Source organism: Eubalaena glacialis, chromosome 13 (genome assembly GCF_028564815.1).
Source record: "Eubalaena glacialis isolate mEubGla1 chromosome 13, mEubGla1.1.hap2.+ XY, whole genome shotgun sequence".
Classification (NCBI taxonomy): domain Eukaryota; kingdom Metazoa; phylum Chordata; class Mammalia; order Artiodactyla; family Balaenidae; genus Eubalaena; species Eubalaena glacialis.
In genome coordinates, this window is record NC_083728.1 from 62,150,629 (window position 1) to 62,165,173 (window position 14,545).

At 38.6% G+C, this 14,545-nt stretch overlaps 1 protein-coding gene across 6 annotated transcripts in view; it reads left to right on the forward strand.

Moving 5' to 3' along the window:
* RBFOX1 (RNA binding fox-1 homolog 1) overlaps positions 1-14,545 on the forward strand; it is a 353,845-nt gene that overhangs the window by 320,220 nt on the left and 19,080 nt on the right. The window lies entirely within an intron of this gene.

Below are 14,545 nucleotides of genomic sequence, written 5' to 3' on the forward strand. Positions count from 1 at the left end.
GCTCTGTTTTCTGAGGACATAAATGTGAATGTTCAGATGCTCTGCATGCACAAATGTCATGGAGGGTGCTTATTTTGGGTAATGACTCCTTTAATTTAAAAATATGTTTCATGAATAAAACAGTAATGGTACCAATTTGCATGTGTGGCTGAGGCATGCTGGGTCCGACAGGTAAGCAGGCGATGTCTTGGACTCGAGAATGGGGAGTGTCGGCAGACACTGGTTCTCTTCCCTGGCCTCTTGTGACTCAGTCCTTATCTTGGTTTGCTGTGGTATGCTTTCTCTGCAGTTCCATTCCATTTCTCACAAGATGTGTCGTTAGCTCATTGTAACTACAGACTTCTTCTGAGGTATACTAAAGCAAAAGAAATTCCTGAACCCAAAAAGCCTCACTTTGAAAACCCCCTGCCTAAACTTGTAATAAAATGGCTCTTTGGCAAGATAGAATTGAGATCTGTTGTCTGAATGTATGCAGGTATTATTCCTGTTTTCTTATAAACAGCCATCACGAGCTCTCAAGGCTGCAGGGAGCTTCCAGAGGAACCCAAACTATTGTCAATGTGCAGTTCTAATTACCTAAATTATCCAGTTACCCAATCATCAGTTGTCAGGATGCAAAGTATGTTTTATAGAAGTTGCTGTCTTCAATACACTTTGACACTAGATTAGGGAAATTGAGAGGGTCAAAAAAGCTAATAAAAATGATGACAATCTTGAAATCCTCAAGATCATTCTACAAATGAAAAGTCTTAATGCTATTAAATTCTGCACACTGAAGATTCACAAAGTATCAATTGTAATGTGGTTCATCTACAACCCTTAATTATTTTTATGAAAATATCTCTAGATGCTAAATTCTCCAACACCCACATTGTATATAATTATAATCATAGTAACTTTAGCCTGCTGCATAATTATAAGAATCTTAAACAGATTTATGTCTTTGGATTTTTTATCTTGCTTCTCAGTGTAAGTGCATCTATCCCCAAGCTGAAAAAAAGGTTAATTACAAAAATATAATTTAAATTGCTTTCTTTAATAAAACCAATCTAGACATTTGGAAAATAAAAAACAATGTTTAATACTATTCTTAGATAGAATTACTTGAGAATCTGGCCATCTCTATTTGCATTCATCTTAAAAATTAAGTTAAAATTTTGCTGCATTTGGGGGCACCATATATGCAAATGTATTTATGAAATCTGTTGTTTTAATATTATTAAGATTTCTCACTGGCAACATGTCCTACTGAAAAATTGCCCTCGTTCTTGGTTTGGTAAATCTTGACTAACTCTGCAATTCCCACTTTGGTGTAATAGTTTCAGCTGAAGAAACCAACTAAATATACTCTTGTCCATATAACTGGCCTCTTGCTGTTCATTAAAGAAATTTGCACAGTAGGTCTTTTTGGGTTGCTGAGGCAATTGATTGCTAGCCCTATTTCACTTTATTATAAGCAAGACACTTTCCACGTATGGAAATACTGCATTGAGGGAAATGCAGTAATAGGTAAATTACCAGAAAACAATCTTTAAAGTGATGTTTCTGGTTTGATTTGTAAAGTGTATTTATGAAATGGTGGTACTTCCTTTTATTTTTAGTAAGCAGGTAGAGAGAAGGAAGACCCTTTTAGAGAAGACACATATTTGGGGGAAAATGTGAAATGATCAGAATAGCTTTCAAATCTAGATTAAGATGCCAATTATCTAGAATTATCTCAGGGCAGCTGTGTAATCATTTCTTTTTACTCAATCACAGTGTAATATCAGTAGGGAGAGACTCTTAGTTCCTACTTTCTAGAAGAAAGGCAGGATGACAAAGAGAAAAGCTTCTTAACCCAAAGAAACTCCTTCAAAATAGGAAGTAAAATCAGCAGGAATAGAGAATGTTTGGGTCACGCTCACTGGCTGTCAACTTGATCAAAAGAGAAACTGCAACAAACTTTCTCTCTAATCATGAGATTCACTCTTCAGACATCTTGAAAGCGAAAGAAGTTTGATGTCCCCAGTCGGTAGAATTTTACCTTTTATCAGCACAAATTAAGCCCTCATCAAATTAAAGATTCAGGGGCCTTTGGAAAATCTTGAACTCCAGTAACCTCAGGACTGGCCAGAGGTCCTTGATGGCCACCTTGCAACTCCCCACCCAACAACTTCTTGGTTAAATGATCACATGCTGATTATCTCGGAGTACCCTGAGAGTTTCTGAATGCTGACCTCCAGAATGAAGACCATCTGGTGTGGGCAGAGATTTCCCCCAAAGAAAAAGACCTGACTGGACTAGGTAATTTTATAGTCTTATTGATGAATTGAATGACAATAGGCAAACATCTTTCCTTGGCATTTAGGAAACATTTGGTAAGCCTTTGACCTCACCTCAAATCTTTACTTCTAATCTCACTTTGATTTGTGGAAAGCCAACTGTCCGAACTCTCAAGGGAGATGGTTTTCTGAGCTTGAACCAATCAAAGCATGGCAGTGGGGCCGACGGTCATCTGGTCATTGCATGCCACTTGGTGTTGCTGATGTGTTCGTGGTATGTTCTGGATTTGACAGGTCCATCATCACAGTAGCTCAATGAATGGCTTGCTTGAATTAAGCCTGGGGACAGGCTTCTCTTTATTGATTGGCTTTCGGTTTCTTTGTGTCCACGACTTGGTCCTTGTTGCATCTTTGAGCAGCCAGGCTGGGAGGTGGAGGGGGTGGTGGCGGGGGGAGATTTCCTTTTCCATGAATTATGCTACAGATATTTGGGTAAATATGTCTGATGTGTACACTGCTTTGATGAAAATGTTACCGCGCCAAAAAGGCAGACATTTGTCATGCTTGTCCTGCTTGCTAAACATTCTAACATCCCCTAACAACCAGTGCATGGAAACGGCCCTCCACATTAGGGCAGAAGGGAACTCAATTCAGACCAGCTAGAGAAGAAGGTAATAACGTGGTTCACTCCAAGATTTCACGACGATCCAGTTGCCCTGATAGTTACCCTGGGCCACTGTTTTCATATAAGACATGCATTTCCGTAAAGATCCCTGAAAGTTAGCAGCTTCTGACATACAGTAGTAGTTCTGGCCAAACAGGTGCCCCTAGACTGAGCAAAAGAGACAGCAAGCAACAGCCTTCTGTTTGTTTGTTTTATTTCCTACCCTTTTTTGTTTGTTTTTTGAGACCTTTAACTTTCATCAGCAATGTTAGACTGTACCATATGAAATTGCTACCTTTGTGTGCCCCACATGGTGCAATACTGGCAATTTCATATAGCTCAGCTTAATGGAAACCCAATTAAAATGCCATAATATCAATTATCTTGCTCTCTGCACTTGAAATATATATATGTATGGTCATACATATATATGTGTGTGTTGTGTATATATATTATTCATATACATATGTGAAAAATATATGTATACACAACACATACACACACACACACACACACACACTTCTGCCTTAGGACCTCATGGAGGACTCATAACAGTATCTAGGTAAATCTTAATACAAGGAGGTCAGGACTTGTCAAGTTCAGCCAGTCACAAGCCCCATGCTAGAACATCTTTTAAATGTGATACTCACAACCTATGAATAAAAGGTTCTGTCTCAGAGAGAAATAGATTAGTAGTTCTTTCTTAAAACTCAATAGGAATAAGTAGTCATGTCTTTGGGGTCATGGAGAGGTTGATCTGTAGATCAACTATTTAAAATTATATGGGTGGTAGGGATGGATGGATACATACATGCATAGATGGGTGGATGGATAGATGGATGGATGGATGGATGGATAGAAAGGTATATAGGTGATAGATAAATAGATACATAGGTGGTTAGGTGGATGAATGGAAAGAAAGGGAGAAGAGAGAAGAAGAAAGGAAGGGAGGGAAGGAGGGAGGAAGGGAGGGAGGGAGGGAGGAAGAATGGAAGAAAAAGAAAAGAGAGAGAGAAAGTGAGCGAGAGAGAGAGGAAAGAAGGAAGGAAAGAAAGAAGGAAGGAAGGAAGTATGGACAGATAGGAAAAAACTATCTCTATGCTCTTATAGTATTTCATCATAAGCTAAACTACAGGACGTAGAACTAAATCCTTACGTACAATCTTAGTTTGATCTAAACTGAAAAACTAAAGGGGTTTGAGTTGATTTCCATTTATGTGGGTACTCCCTCTCTATTTTAGGACTTTTTATGTCCTGGGTTTAGATTAAATGATAGAGAAATGCTGTCATTAAAATAAGGCTAATAATTGCATTTAAAACGATACACCATTTTATGTGGAGTCCTTACCAAATCATATAGACTAAAAATTAAAGGGTTGCCAGCCTATAAAGCATATGAGCACCCTGAATGGAAAATTTAATTTACCATTTAAGGGTTTTTTTGGTAGAAAGGTTAATTTTTAAAATACTGTTATACTTTAGGGACTTAACAATTTTACTTTTTCTTGCTGTGGAGTAGAATATAGAAAGCTTCATCTATGGATAATGTGGATCCCTTAATGAGGGTAGACCATGCAAAGCAGAGAAAGGCGGGAAGTTTCATTGTTTCCCCCATTCCTCTTATGTGAACCAAGTTAGATAAGGGTTGAAACTGTTTCTGATTAAAAAGCAGTCACAAGCCCCTGCACCCATTCTTTGTAAATGTGTGCAAGGAGGAATTTCAAGATCTTATCGTAGTGCTTTGTGTGAAGCACTAGCTCCTTTGGCCAGCTCAAGACCTGATGACATTTACTGGTTTACCAGGACAGGAGAAGAACACGGACAATGTAATATGGCAGTCAACTCCCTTGTATGGGGAATGGCCAGGCTTTACCCATGCTTCTTTCGCATATGCTGTGAAAAATAGCTTTTCTTGTATGAAATGATGACAACAGCTTTGCTTTCTTCTTTTTTTATCCAGTTTTGTTTTTAATGTTCTTCCTTGGCAAAGTAAAAGTTGGCAGCTCTACGATAGACTCCTTATTATATTTTATTTACATTTTCAATCTTTTTTGAGAAATCCACGGGTGAAAAAATAGAGTGAGAGCATTCTAAAACTTGGTGATGCCAAGAATAGTATTCTCAGATGAACGAGAAACTGAGGGCTTAGTTCATGAGGGGATAGATCTGCAGTTAAGACAAGGATTCAGGGTCAGAAGGAAGCTATTTTGGACTCACATTCTAACCTGTTGAGTTAAAACATGGCAGCAATAGTTACTCCGCTATCTTTTATTGACAGTGCCCTGTTGAAGTTGTTCTTGATTTTAGCTTTTAATCTTTTCCACTGTTCTCACTCATCCTGGTGAGCTCTTCTGGGTTCTGCAATTAAAAAAAGAAAATGATGCTCTGTGAACTTGTAATAGTAATGAGTCACTAATGCCTTTATATCCTTCTGTACCCCAGTGCCCAGAAAAGCACACCCAGTCTTTAAAATTAGAACACCAGGTTGAAATATATATTCATACATAGTATGGTATATAATATTTTCTTATTTTTATTTATATTCTTATTCTTCTTTTTGGTTTAAAGTTTACTTTCTTAACTGATTCTTTTTTTTTTTTTTGGTGATTCAGCATCCCCTCAGGAAGAGAAAGGGAAGCTAATTATTCTAGACAGCTTTAGGGTAACAAGAAAGAAACAGGGATTGCCTGTGAGTTTCCTGTTACAAGGCACACATACTACATGAAAATAAATTTCTTCAATAAAACTTGCCATATATATGAGAATGCTCCTATGAAAGTGTTCATTAGGTGGAAATAGAGGACTTCGGTACTTGCACTATTTCCTAAGACTTCTTGAAGTTTAATACAGTAACTGAGCAAACTTTGATTCAAATCATCTCTCTGTGATAACGATAACAATAATTATGATAATAGCAATAATAACAATGGCTGTGTATGGAGTCCATACTATGTGATAGCACTAAGTGTTCTAAGTGCTTTACAAAGACAGTCACTGAACTGTCGCACTAAATATTAAATTGACCGCCATGGTACAGATGGGGAAGATGAGCCTGGGGAAGGGTGAGGTAGATGTTCAGCTCAGCTTGAGAGCTGAAGTCTATGCCCTTAATCCCCAGGCTCTATTGCATCTTAGTGGAGCAACCTTGAGAAGTCATTTCTTTGCCCTCCGTCACCTCATCTGTGGTGGGTATATTGATTCCGTCTCACAGAGTGGTATGGAAGTTTTGAGACACTGCCTGTGAAATATTCAGTGCATCAAGGGCAGTACATAAAATATTCTTGTTTTCATTTTCATGTTTATATTTTCATAGTCATAAATTCCAATTTTTCATATTTTATTTCATATTCCCATAACATAGTCCATTAAGAGCTTTAAATCTGGGTAGCAACAGTGAGCTTGGAGGAAACCAAAAATATCTAGGTTATTTCAGTTCCACCTGAATCTCTATAATCCAGGGGTTTGAATCTGTTGTTTCTTTAACTGATTCCAGAGTCAAGCAAAGTTTCGGGAGGATAATGACCAAATATACTCAACTGATTATGATGTAGACAAGACTTTTAAAATATAGTAGGTAGGATTATATGCAGCTCTAATCCTTTTTAATCCACTGAGTTCCAAGAATAATTTATGTTTGTTTTGTTTTGCATTTTTTTAATGGAAAAACATGCTTTTTTTTTTGGCTACGTAAGCCCCCCCAATTGATCAGTCCTCCAAAGTTTAGATTTTGATATGTCAGGTTTTCTTAAAAAGTGAGCAGTCTTACATGATGTTTCCTGCCACTTTTTAAAATCTTTTCACCACGTAGATTTCTGTTTTGAAGTTAATTTTTTCAGTAGTGTCTCTAGTGTGCCAGGTACTATGTAAAACATTGGAACAAATGACCTGATCAGGTAAGCAGTATAGTTAGGGCACCCATATAATGATCATTTAAAATGGATCATTTTAAATGGGACATTGAAACGATCGTTTAAAATGGGACGACGTAACAGAGAAGGGATGCACTGGTAGTAATGACTCCAGGACAGCAGGCTTCAACTAGGACTGTCGTAAGACAAGAAGAACATGTGTGGTCATCCTAAGTAGAACAACCAGTGTGTGGATAGGAGAAGCAGGTCCAGGCAGGGTGATGTACACTCTGGGAAATCCCACTATTGGGCTTCAAGTCCAATGTCTGTCGGTCCAGTTCCTGGACTGTTTCTACCTCCTTATGCTATTGTTACAAGTCAGGGCAAAGGCACGTTTGCAGCTTCAAATAGTCATACCTAAGACACAACTTGATAACTTAATGATTAAAAAGAGAATGGAATTTCATGCTCTCATTTATTTATTTTTCCCTAGGGATCAATAGTTCTGATTGAACATTCACCAAACAAATTACGACAACTAAGATAATTATGTTTTCTGCCAACCTGCTCTGCAGGTTGATGCTGATTCCATTTGATAACGATTGAGATGGCTCAGAGATAGTGAAGGAGGGAATGGAGAGCTCTTGCTGGTAGCATCAGTGTGATTTTGGGAACTTGTGTTTATGGACACAAAGCTCTCAGTGATGACAAGTAATATGGCTGTTACTGATCAGTGTGTTTCCCGAGCTTCTCTTCTTTTTAATTTACAGACAGGTACACACACAGGCGCGCACACGTTAAATGAAAAAGTGCTGAAGTTTTTGTTTCAAGAACTATTTGCCTTTGGTCCATAATCTTGACGGCTTCTTAACAACTGTTAGGCACTGCCAGATGAATATATAATTTAATTGAAGCAGTTAAAAAAAGAAGCAAGCCTGTAAGAGTCAACAGACTGGACCAAGAAGGAATTGGGGAGATATTAAAGGAAATTCCAAACCCAATAGACCATAGCTGTCACAGCCATTTGGGTAGACACGTTTGCCAGTGACAAGACAAGATATAACAACTCCTTTGGTCATATCATGGCCTAATTACATACTTTTTGGGTTGCAGATCACTGACTTGATAGGCCACAAAAAAGCAAATAAAACCTATCTTTTCAGTAGCACCATCAGGGTCCTTCAGCTGTGAAAGGTTTAGAAGCAGGTGAGAAAGCCCAGTGCTTTCTAGAGGCTGGTCAGAAACCTCTAATGAGGACCTGTACACAGAAGCCTCTTGGTGAGCCATTTCTGTTGCAAATAAAGAACCTTCCTCGTAGAAGACAGTATTCCAGTCAAGTAGAAGGGAATATACGCAGAGTAGATAGACTCGGAACTGATGAAGCATTCGTGAATGTGACAAAAATTAAACCTGCTCCACTTCGCCTTTTATTTTCTTGGTCACTATCAGATATGCTAGAAAATCTATCTTTGGGGGTAAGAGGGAACTTTTCACTTAAAAATTTCTAGTATTTCTTTTAACGTTATCAAAGCAAGTTCTGACTTTTGTGCCTATGAAGAGAACTTTGAATTCTTTTCCAGAAGAACTGACTTCTATTTAAATGTGGCCTCTCTTTTATTTTCATATTTGTGTGTAAAACATGCCTGTGAACAGTCACTGGACAGAAATAAATGACTTCTCATGGTTTTCTCCCTGATGTGAATCACAGTGATTTATTCTTCTGGAATTAGATTCTCCTCCAAATCATAGTGCATTTCATTTTGAATTACCATACGAAACATTTAGAGTAGGACCGCTATCAGAATTTAGGGGGATGGTAGTCGGGTAGGTAAGAGCTTGAGGAGGAACTAACTTGTCCATGTTGTCATTGTTTCCAGGCTCATTCTTACTACATTATGATGTGTGAATGTTCAGATAGATCACTAGATTGTGGGGAGATGAGACAGAATCAAAGCCAAACACCCTTTTCCCTTAATTATCTTAATCACTTAGATTGAAATGTGTTGGCCTGAGAGTCTAGACATACATCACACATCTGATAACCTGGAACAGTGGTTCCCACTGTTTTTGCAGCCGTGGAATCTCTTTAAAAAGAAAACTAGGATTGCTGGATGCTTCTAGCATCCTTTTAATCCCTATCTCCTTTCATGGTCCAATTTTGTAATTTGAAATTTGATTGCATTAAAAGATTGAGGGACTTCTTCCCCCCTGCCATTTCTATATTGTTAGAGGGTTTGTGGACCACTTCTAGTAACTAGAATAGGAGCCCAGCTTGTGGGGGGTGGGGACACTTGAAAAATGTCTCCTGGAAAATATTAGCTCCACAGCTTTCCCAGAATGACAGTTTCTCTTCTGTTCTTTTCATTGTTTGTTCAATATCTGTCTCGAACTAAAACAAACAACAGGAAAAGAAGCGCTTACCTTATTCTGTTCTAAAATTTCAAGATTGAAGTGGTTCATCTTGAGGGTCCTTAGAGCCTTACTCTGCAAAGCATTGTTCCCAGACCAACCAAATTGGCCTCATCAGGAACTTGTGAGAAATGCAGAATCTCAAGCCCCACCTGAACCAGAATCTGTACTTTCAAGATCCCGGGGTGATTTGTGAGAAGCACCATTCTCAAGGTGCTTCAATTCTACCCCAATAGGCAGTAAATAATGTTCACTCTGAGTTCTCCTTCCACAAATCTTCCACATGTAAGAGAGTTTGTCATTGTAACTTGTTGCTTTGTAAACGTCTCCTCTCTGCTCTCTCCCTTCCTAAAGGAGAAAGTAAGAGCTGTCCATGGTTGGGCATCCCTCACAATCCATTCTGTTGTGACTTCCTTCCTCAACTAGTTTAGGGCCACAAATAATCATTTTCTTATTCCAAAGATCCAAGAATAATGAAAGTGATTCCATGCTAATATCTCCTCATTGGTTGTGTAATACTGTAAACTCACACTGTTGTAAAACGTACCCTGGAAAAATCACATCTGATTTCTCTTACCTTTATGGAGCCTCCATTTTGTCATCTGCTAAAGGGAGAGCATAACACCAGTTAGAATCAGAAAGAGATGAAGGTGAACATTGCTTTATAAACTGAAAGAGGTGGCGAAAAAGCATGGCATTATCAATAACTCAATTGATGATCGACAGATTTTTTTTAGGGTGTATATGGTTATTTGAAAGCATTGGATGTATACAGGCAAAAGCAAGCAAATTAAATTAAATCTATCTAAAAGTGCAAATCATTTTTAGATGAGGCAATCTTCAGGACCCACCATAACACTAACATCCTGGGAACCTGTGCCTTCCTCAACTTGTCATTGGCCTGATCAAGGTGTAAAGCAGGGTCTTTCATACTCATTGTCTCTATTCTTTGACTGGCGCATGCGTTGGCAAATCTTTGCTTATTCACCAACAGACTGTGATCGGAGATTTACATATAGAGACTGAATCTCAGTAAGTTACTTACTACACGAGGTAGTACAGGCAGGCTAATTGACTCTCAACTGCCTCATCTTTAAAGTGGGGCTGATGAATCATGCCTGCCTCCATGGGTTGTTGTGAGAATTAATTGAGGTCATGAAGAAAAAGCTCCTTGAATAGCACTGATGCTGAGTAGCCCTCAGGATATTATTATCATCATCATCATCCTCATCATCATCATCCTTATTTTTATTATCAGCAGCATCACTAAACTATAGGCATATTTTGTTTTGTTCTTGGCCCCAAAATGAGTCCTTTCTTGTGGCAGCAGGTTTTCAGAGTCAGAAGAATTTTTTTGACTCTAGAAGTTTTTTTGTTGGTGTTGTTTTGTTTTTCAATCTTGACTTCCATCCTAGAAATATGAAAATACATAGACCCGAAATTTGATAAGAGAGTAGAACTGAAGTGTCCTCACCACACACAAAGAAAGGTAACTCTGTGAAGTGATGGATGTGTCAATTAGCTTGATTGTCGTAGTCATTGCACCATGTACATGGATATTAAATCATCACTTTGCACACCTTTAAAAAAGCATGTACAACCTGATTATAAAAATTTTAATTTGTCAGTCATATCTCAAAACTGGGGAAAAAATACATTGGGCCAAAAAATATTGAAGGAAGAAGCAACTGGGAACCATGAGATCAAACAGCCTGTCCTTCTGTTCATCTTTCTCCTGGATTATTGCTTCTCTTTTCTGTCCAAGGAGGAAGGAGCTCAGGCTGTCAGGGATGCATCAGCTTCTTAGGAAAAACAACCAGTTCTCCCAGTGTAAACCCAGCCCCCAAATCAACATGGCTTTAGATTTAAAGAGCTAAAAAAAGTCAAACTAAATCTGCCGATGCTGCCCTTTTCCCATTGTGCTTGGTGAGAAGTCCAATACTGTGGTGGAGGTGGGTTATTGGAACCCCAGGGAACTTTCTACCATCAGCTCACTTCATTTTGCACATAACTCCTAAGTGGACCCAGACCTTCTCAGTGTGGCCTCTCCACCCTCCAGAGCCTCAGCCTGGACACCCACTGCTCTTCCTGAGCCTCCAGAAGCTCGGGGACCCCCTCAGCCATATGAGGGCTGCTTCCCCTAGAGAACACATATGCTGTTCAGCGAACTTGCCAGACCCATTTCCACCCTGTGATAGGCACCATTTCACATGAGACACTTCTTCTGCCCAACCAAAGCTGAGGTGGGATTTTGCCTTCCTTGGAGGCTCCAGCCCACCTGTAAAATGACCTATAGCCTCGAAAGGCTCTTAACTATCTCCCACTTGCCCTAAAATCCCAGAAGCCCAGGACTTAACAACACAAACACCAGGCCTCTTTGTGGGGAGAGAGAAGCCTATATTTTTCATGAGTCCACGCAGCCAGAAAAATACATGATGTTTTCCCCCCGAAATAAAGTGCTTTCTCATTCATGTTCTCATTGATCTGCACAAAACAAACAAAAATCTAAGAGGGGTAGGTGCTATTTTCGTTCCCATTTTCCAGATGAGGAAACTGAGGCCCAGAAAGGTGAAATGATTTTTCTATTGGAACACAGCTTGTATGTGACCAGGCCCAGCTTCCAGACTCACAGTTAGTTCTCTTTCACTTTAGCCGAGAAAGTGGTACAGTGGGAACTGGGGAGATTATTAAATGTTGGGGATACTAAAATTACAGAAGTGGACTCTCCCCAAGGTCTCCAGGAAATGGAGATGCCCTTGCATTTGAATCTCTAAAACTCAGAGATTTTGGATGGAATATTCACACTGGGGACAGATCCACAGTACTTAACTCCTTTTGCACTTAAACTTTTTTATGTGTGCAGTGTTAGCAGTAGGAACTGGGGCTCAATAAAATAGTTTTGAATGGGTGTTAATGCAGTCCCCTTTTAAAATAAAAAAATACCAGGATGGACCCTTTCAGAGGAGTCTATAGGCAAACTGTTTATTCACTTGCTTGTTTGTTTGTTTATACCTCACCTCAATTCTACAATTGGCCATGGCCTCTTGAAGTACATATGATACAATACTAAATATATACATATATACACACACACACACACACATAAATATATATATATATATAAATTACAACAGGGCAGGGAAAAATATGAATCTGAATGGGATTTGTACAATTCTAGAGTTTTAGAACTGAGTCGGGGCGAGAGAGGTAAAATACTGATCACAAGCAAATCGGTCCCCCTTTCAAGGTGATAAAACTGAAATATAATTAGATTATGAGCTTCAAGATAGCCAAGCCCAGTATAGATATTCCTCAGTGATTTACATGCCGTGAGCATGGCATCAAATCCCTTAAGCTTAGCTGGGTGCCCGGCATGTTGTAAGCCCTCATTAACCATCTGAGAAGTGAATGAACAACACCAGTAAACAATTTAGCAAAGGCACCAAATAGAATTTTAATAGGAGCACCTTTTTTCTGCATGTTATATTTAACTGTTCAGGAAATACTCATGGCTGGATTCCCCGTGATGGAGATCAACACTAGTGCAATTTAATTAAAAACAAAACAAAACAAAAAAACCAGAAGACACAACTCTTATTTCCTACAAAGTCAGGGCACATATGTTCAGAGAATATTTGTACAGTGAGAAATTAGTTCTCAGTGCTGGCAGACACGTTAGAATCACCTGAGCAGCTTTTCAGGCATACCTGTGTCTGGGTACCACTCTCAAAGATTCTGTACTTTAATGATCGGGCCTGGTAATTGGTATGTTATATTTTTTAAAATGGCCTGGTGATTGGTATTTTATATTTAAAAAAATCTTAGCTGATTGTAATGGGCAGTCAGGTTTGAGAACCTCTGTCTTATAACTAATAGATGCCCTGGAGACTACAGATAGAATTAAATTGACTTTGTCCCACTGCCATCTTGGGGCTGCCATCTGCCAGACCAGAAGACCCACTTCTCAGGCTGTAGGGGTTTTTTAGTAGATAGGCTTGGAGGGTTTTAATCACATATCAGTGTGTGTGTGTGTGTGTGTATGTTAGATTGAATATTCCTAGCATTGGATACAAAAGGAAACTTGCTATGAATGGCACCAACCCTGAGTTTTGTGTAACAATGGTGACAAAAAAGAATTAAGAGGCCAAAGAATGATAAATGACCAGAATCTTTAACAGTAGAACTTAAAGCCAGTATTATTTGATGGGAGAACCTCCTGTCTGGCCTTTCCCTCCACCCCAACCTATGCCAGAATTTTCTCTGTATCTTGTTGATACCTAGCTTCTCACACCCCTTCCAGCAACACTGGCTGGCTGTTATTTTCATTTGACTCTTAGGATTCAGCTGTGGGTGATTTTTAGAAGAAAAGAAAATTGCCGAGAGATGAGATTTCACGGAAGGTGAAAAGCGGGATAATAAGGATAACATGGCAAGTCACAGGACTCATGTAAATGTACCATCAGCTGAGTCAGATCCACAGTCTGGGTGGTCAGTCTATGGAAATCATCGTAAAACATCATGAAGTCTGGTAATAGATTAAAAAGAGAGAAAGACCATGTTAGAAAATTCCTCCGCAGAGAAGCCACACCCATTACTGACTCAATACCCTCTGTTGTGAGCATCCCTGAGCAGAGTCTTAGAGGGTAAATGAGAGTTGGGGTCTTGGAATCTAAAAAACAAAACAAATGAATATATATAAGAAAACAGAAACAGACTCACAGATATAGAGAATAAGTGAGGAGAAGGAGGGGAGGGGGGGAGCTAAGGGTATGGGATGAAGAGATACAAACTACTATGTATAAAATAAATGAGCAACAAGGATATAAAGTACAGGGGAATATAGTCATTATTTTATAATAACTTTAAATGGAGTCTAATCTATAAAAATATTGAATCACTATGTTGTACACCTGAAACTAATATAATATTGTAAATCAATATTGTAAATACTTTAGTTAAAAATATTGTAAATTTTTATTTACAATATTTATTTATTGTAAACAGATACTTATTTAAAATAAATATTGTAAATACTTTAGTTAAAAATAATACAAATAAAATTTTTTATTATGATTTTTATATTTAAGCAAAAAAAAAAAAAATGAGTCAGAGTCTTGAGCCAATCCAACAATGGCCAGATTTCACTTAACATCTTGTTCACATTACATAACCTTCTGTGTCTCCATTTCCTCGTTTATGAACGTGGGGATAATAAGAGAGATTGTAAGGAAAATTGAATGAATACATACGCACAGCACTTGGCAACCGCCTGTCATGGATAAGCGCTCCATCAACTTTAGGTAGTGGCTCTTTGGTGTCAACATTCCAAAGAGTCAAGACGAACACAGCCTTCTCTCTTGTGC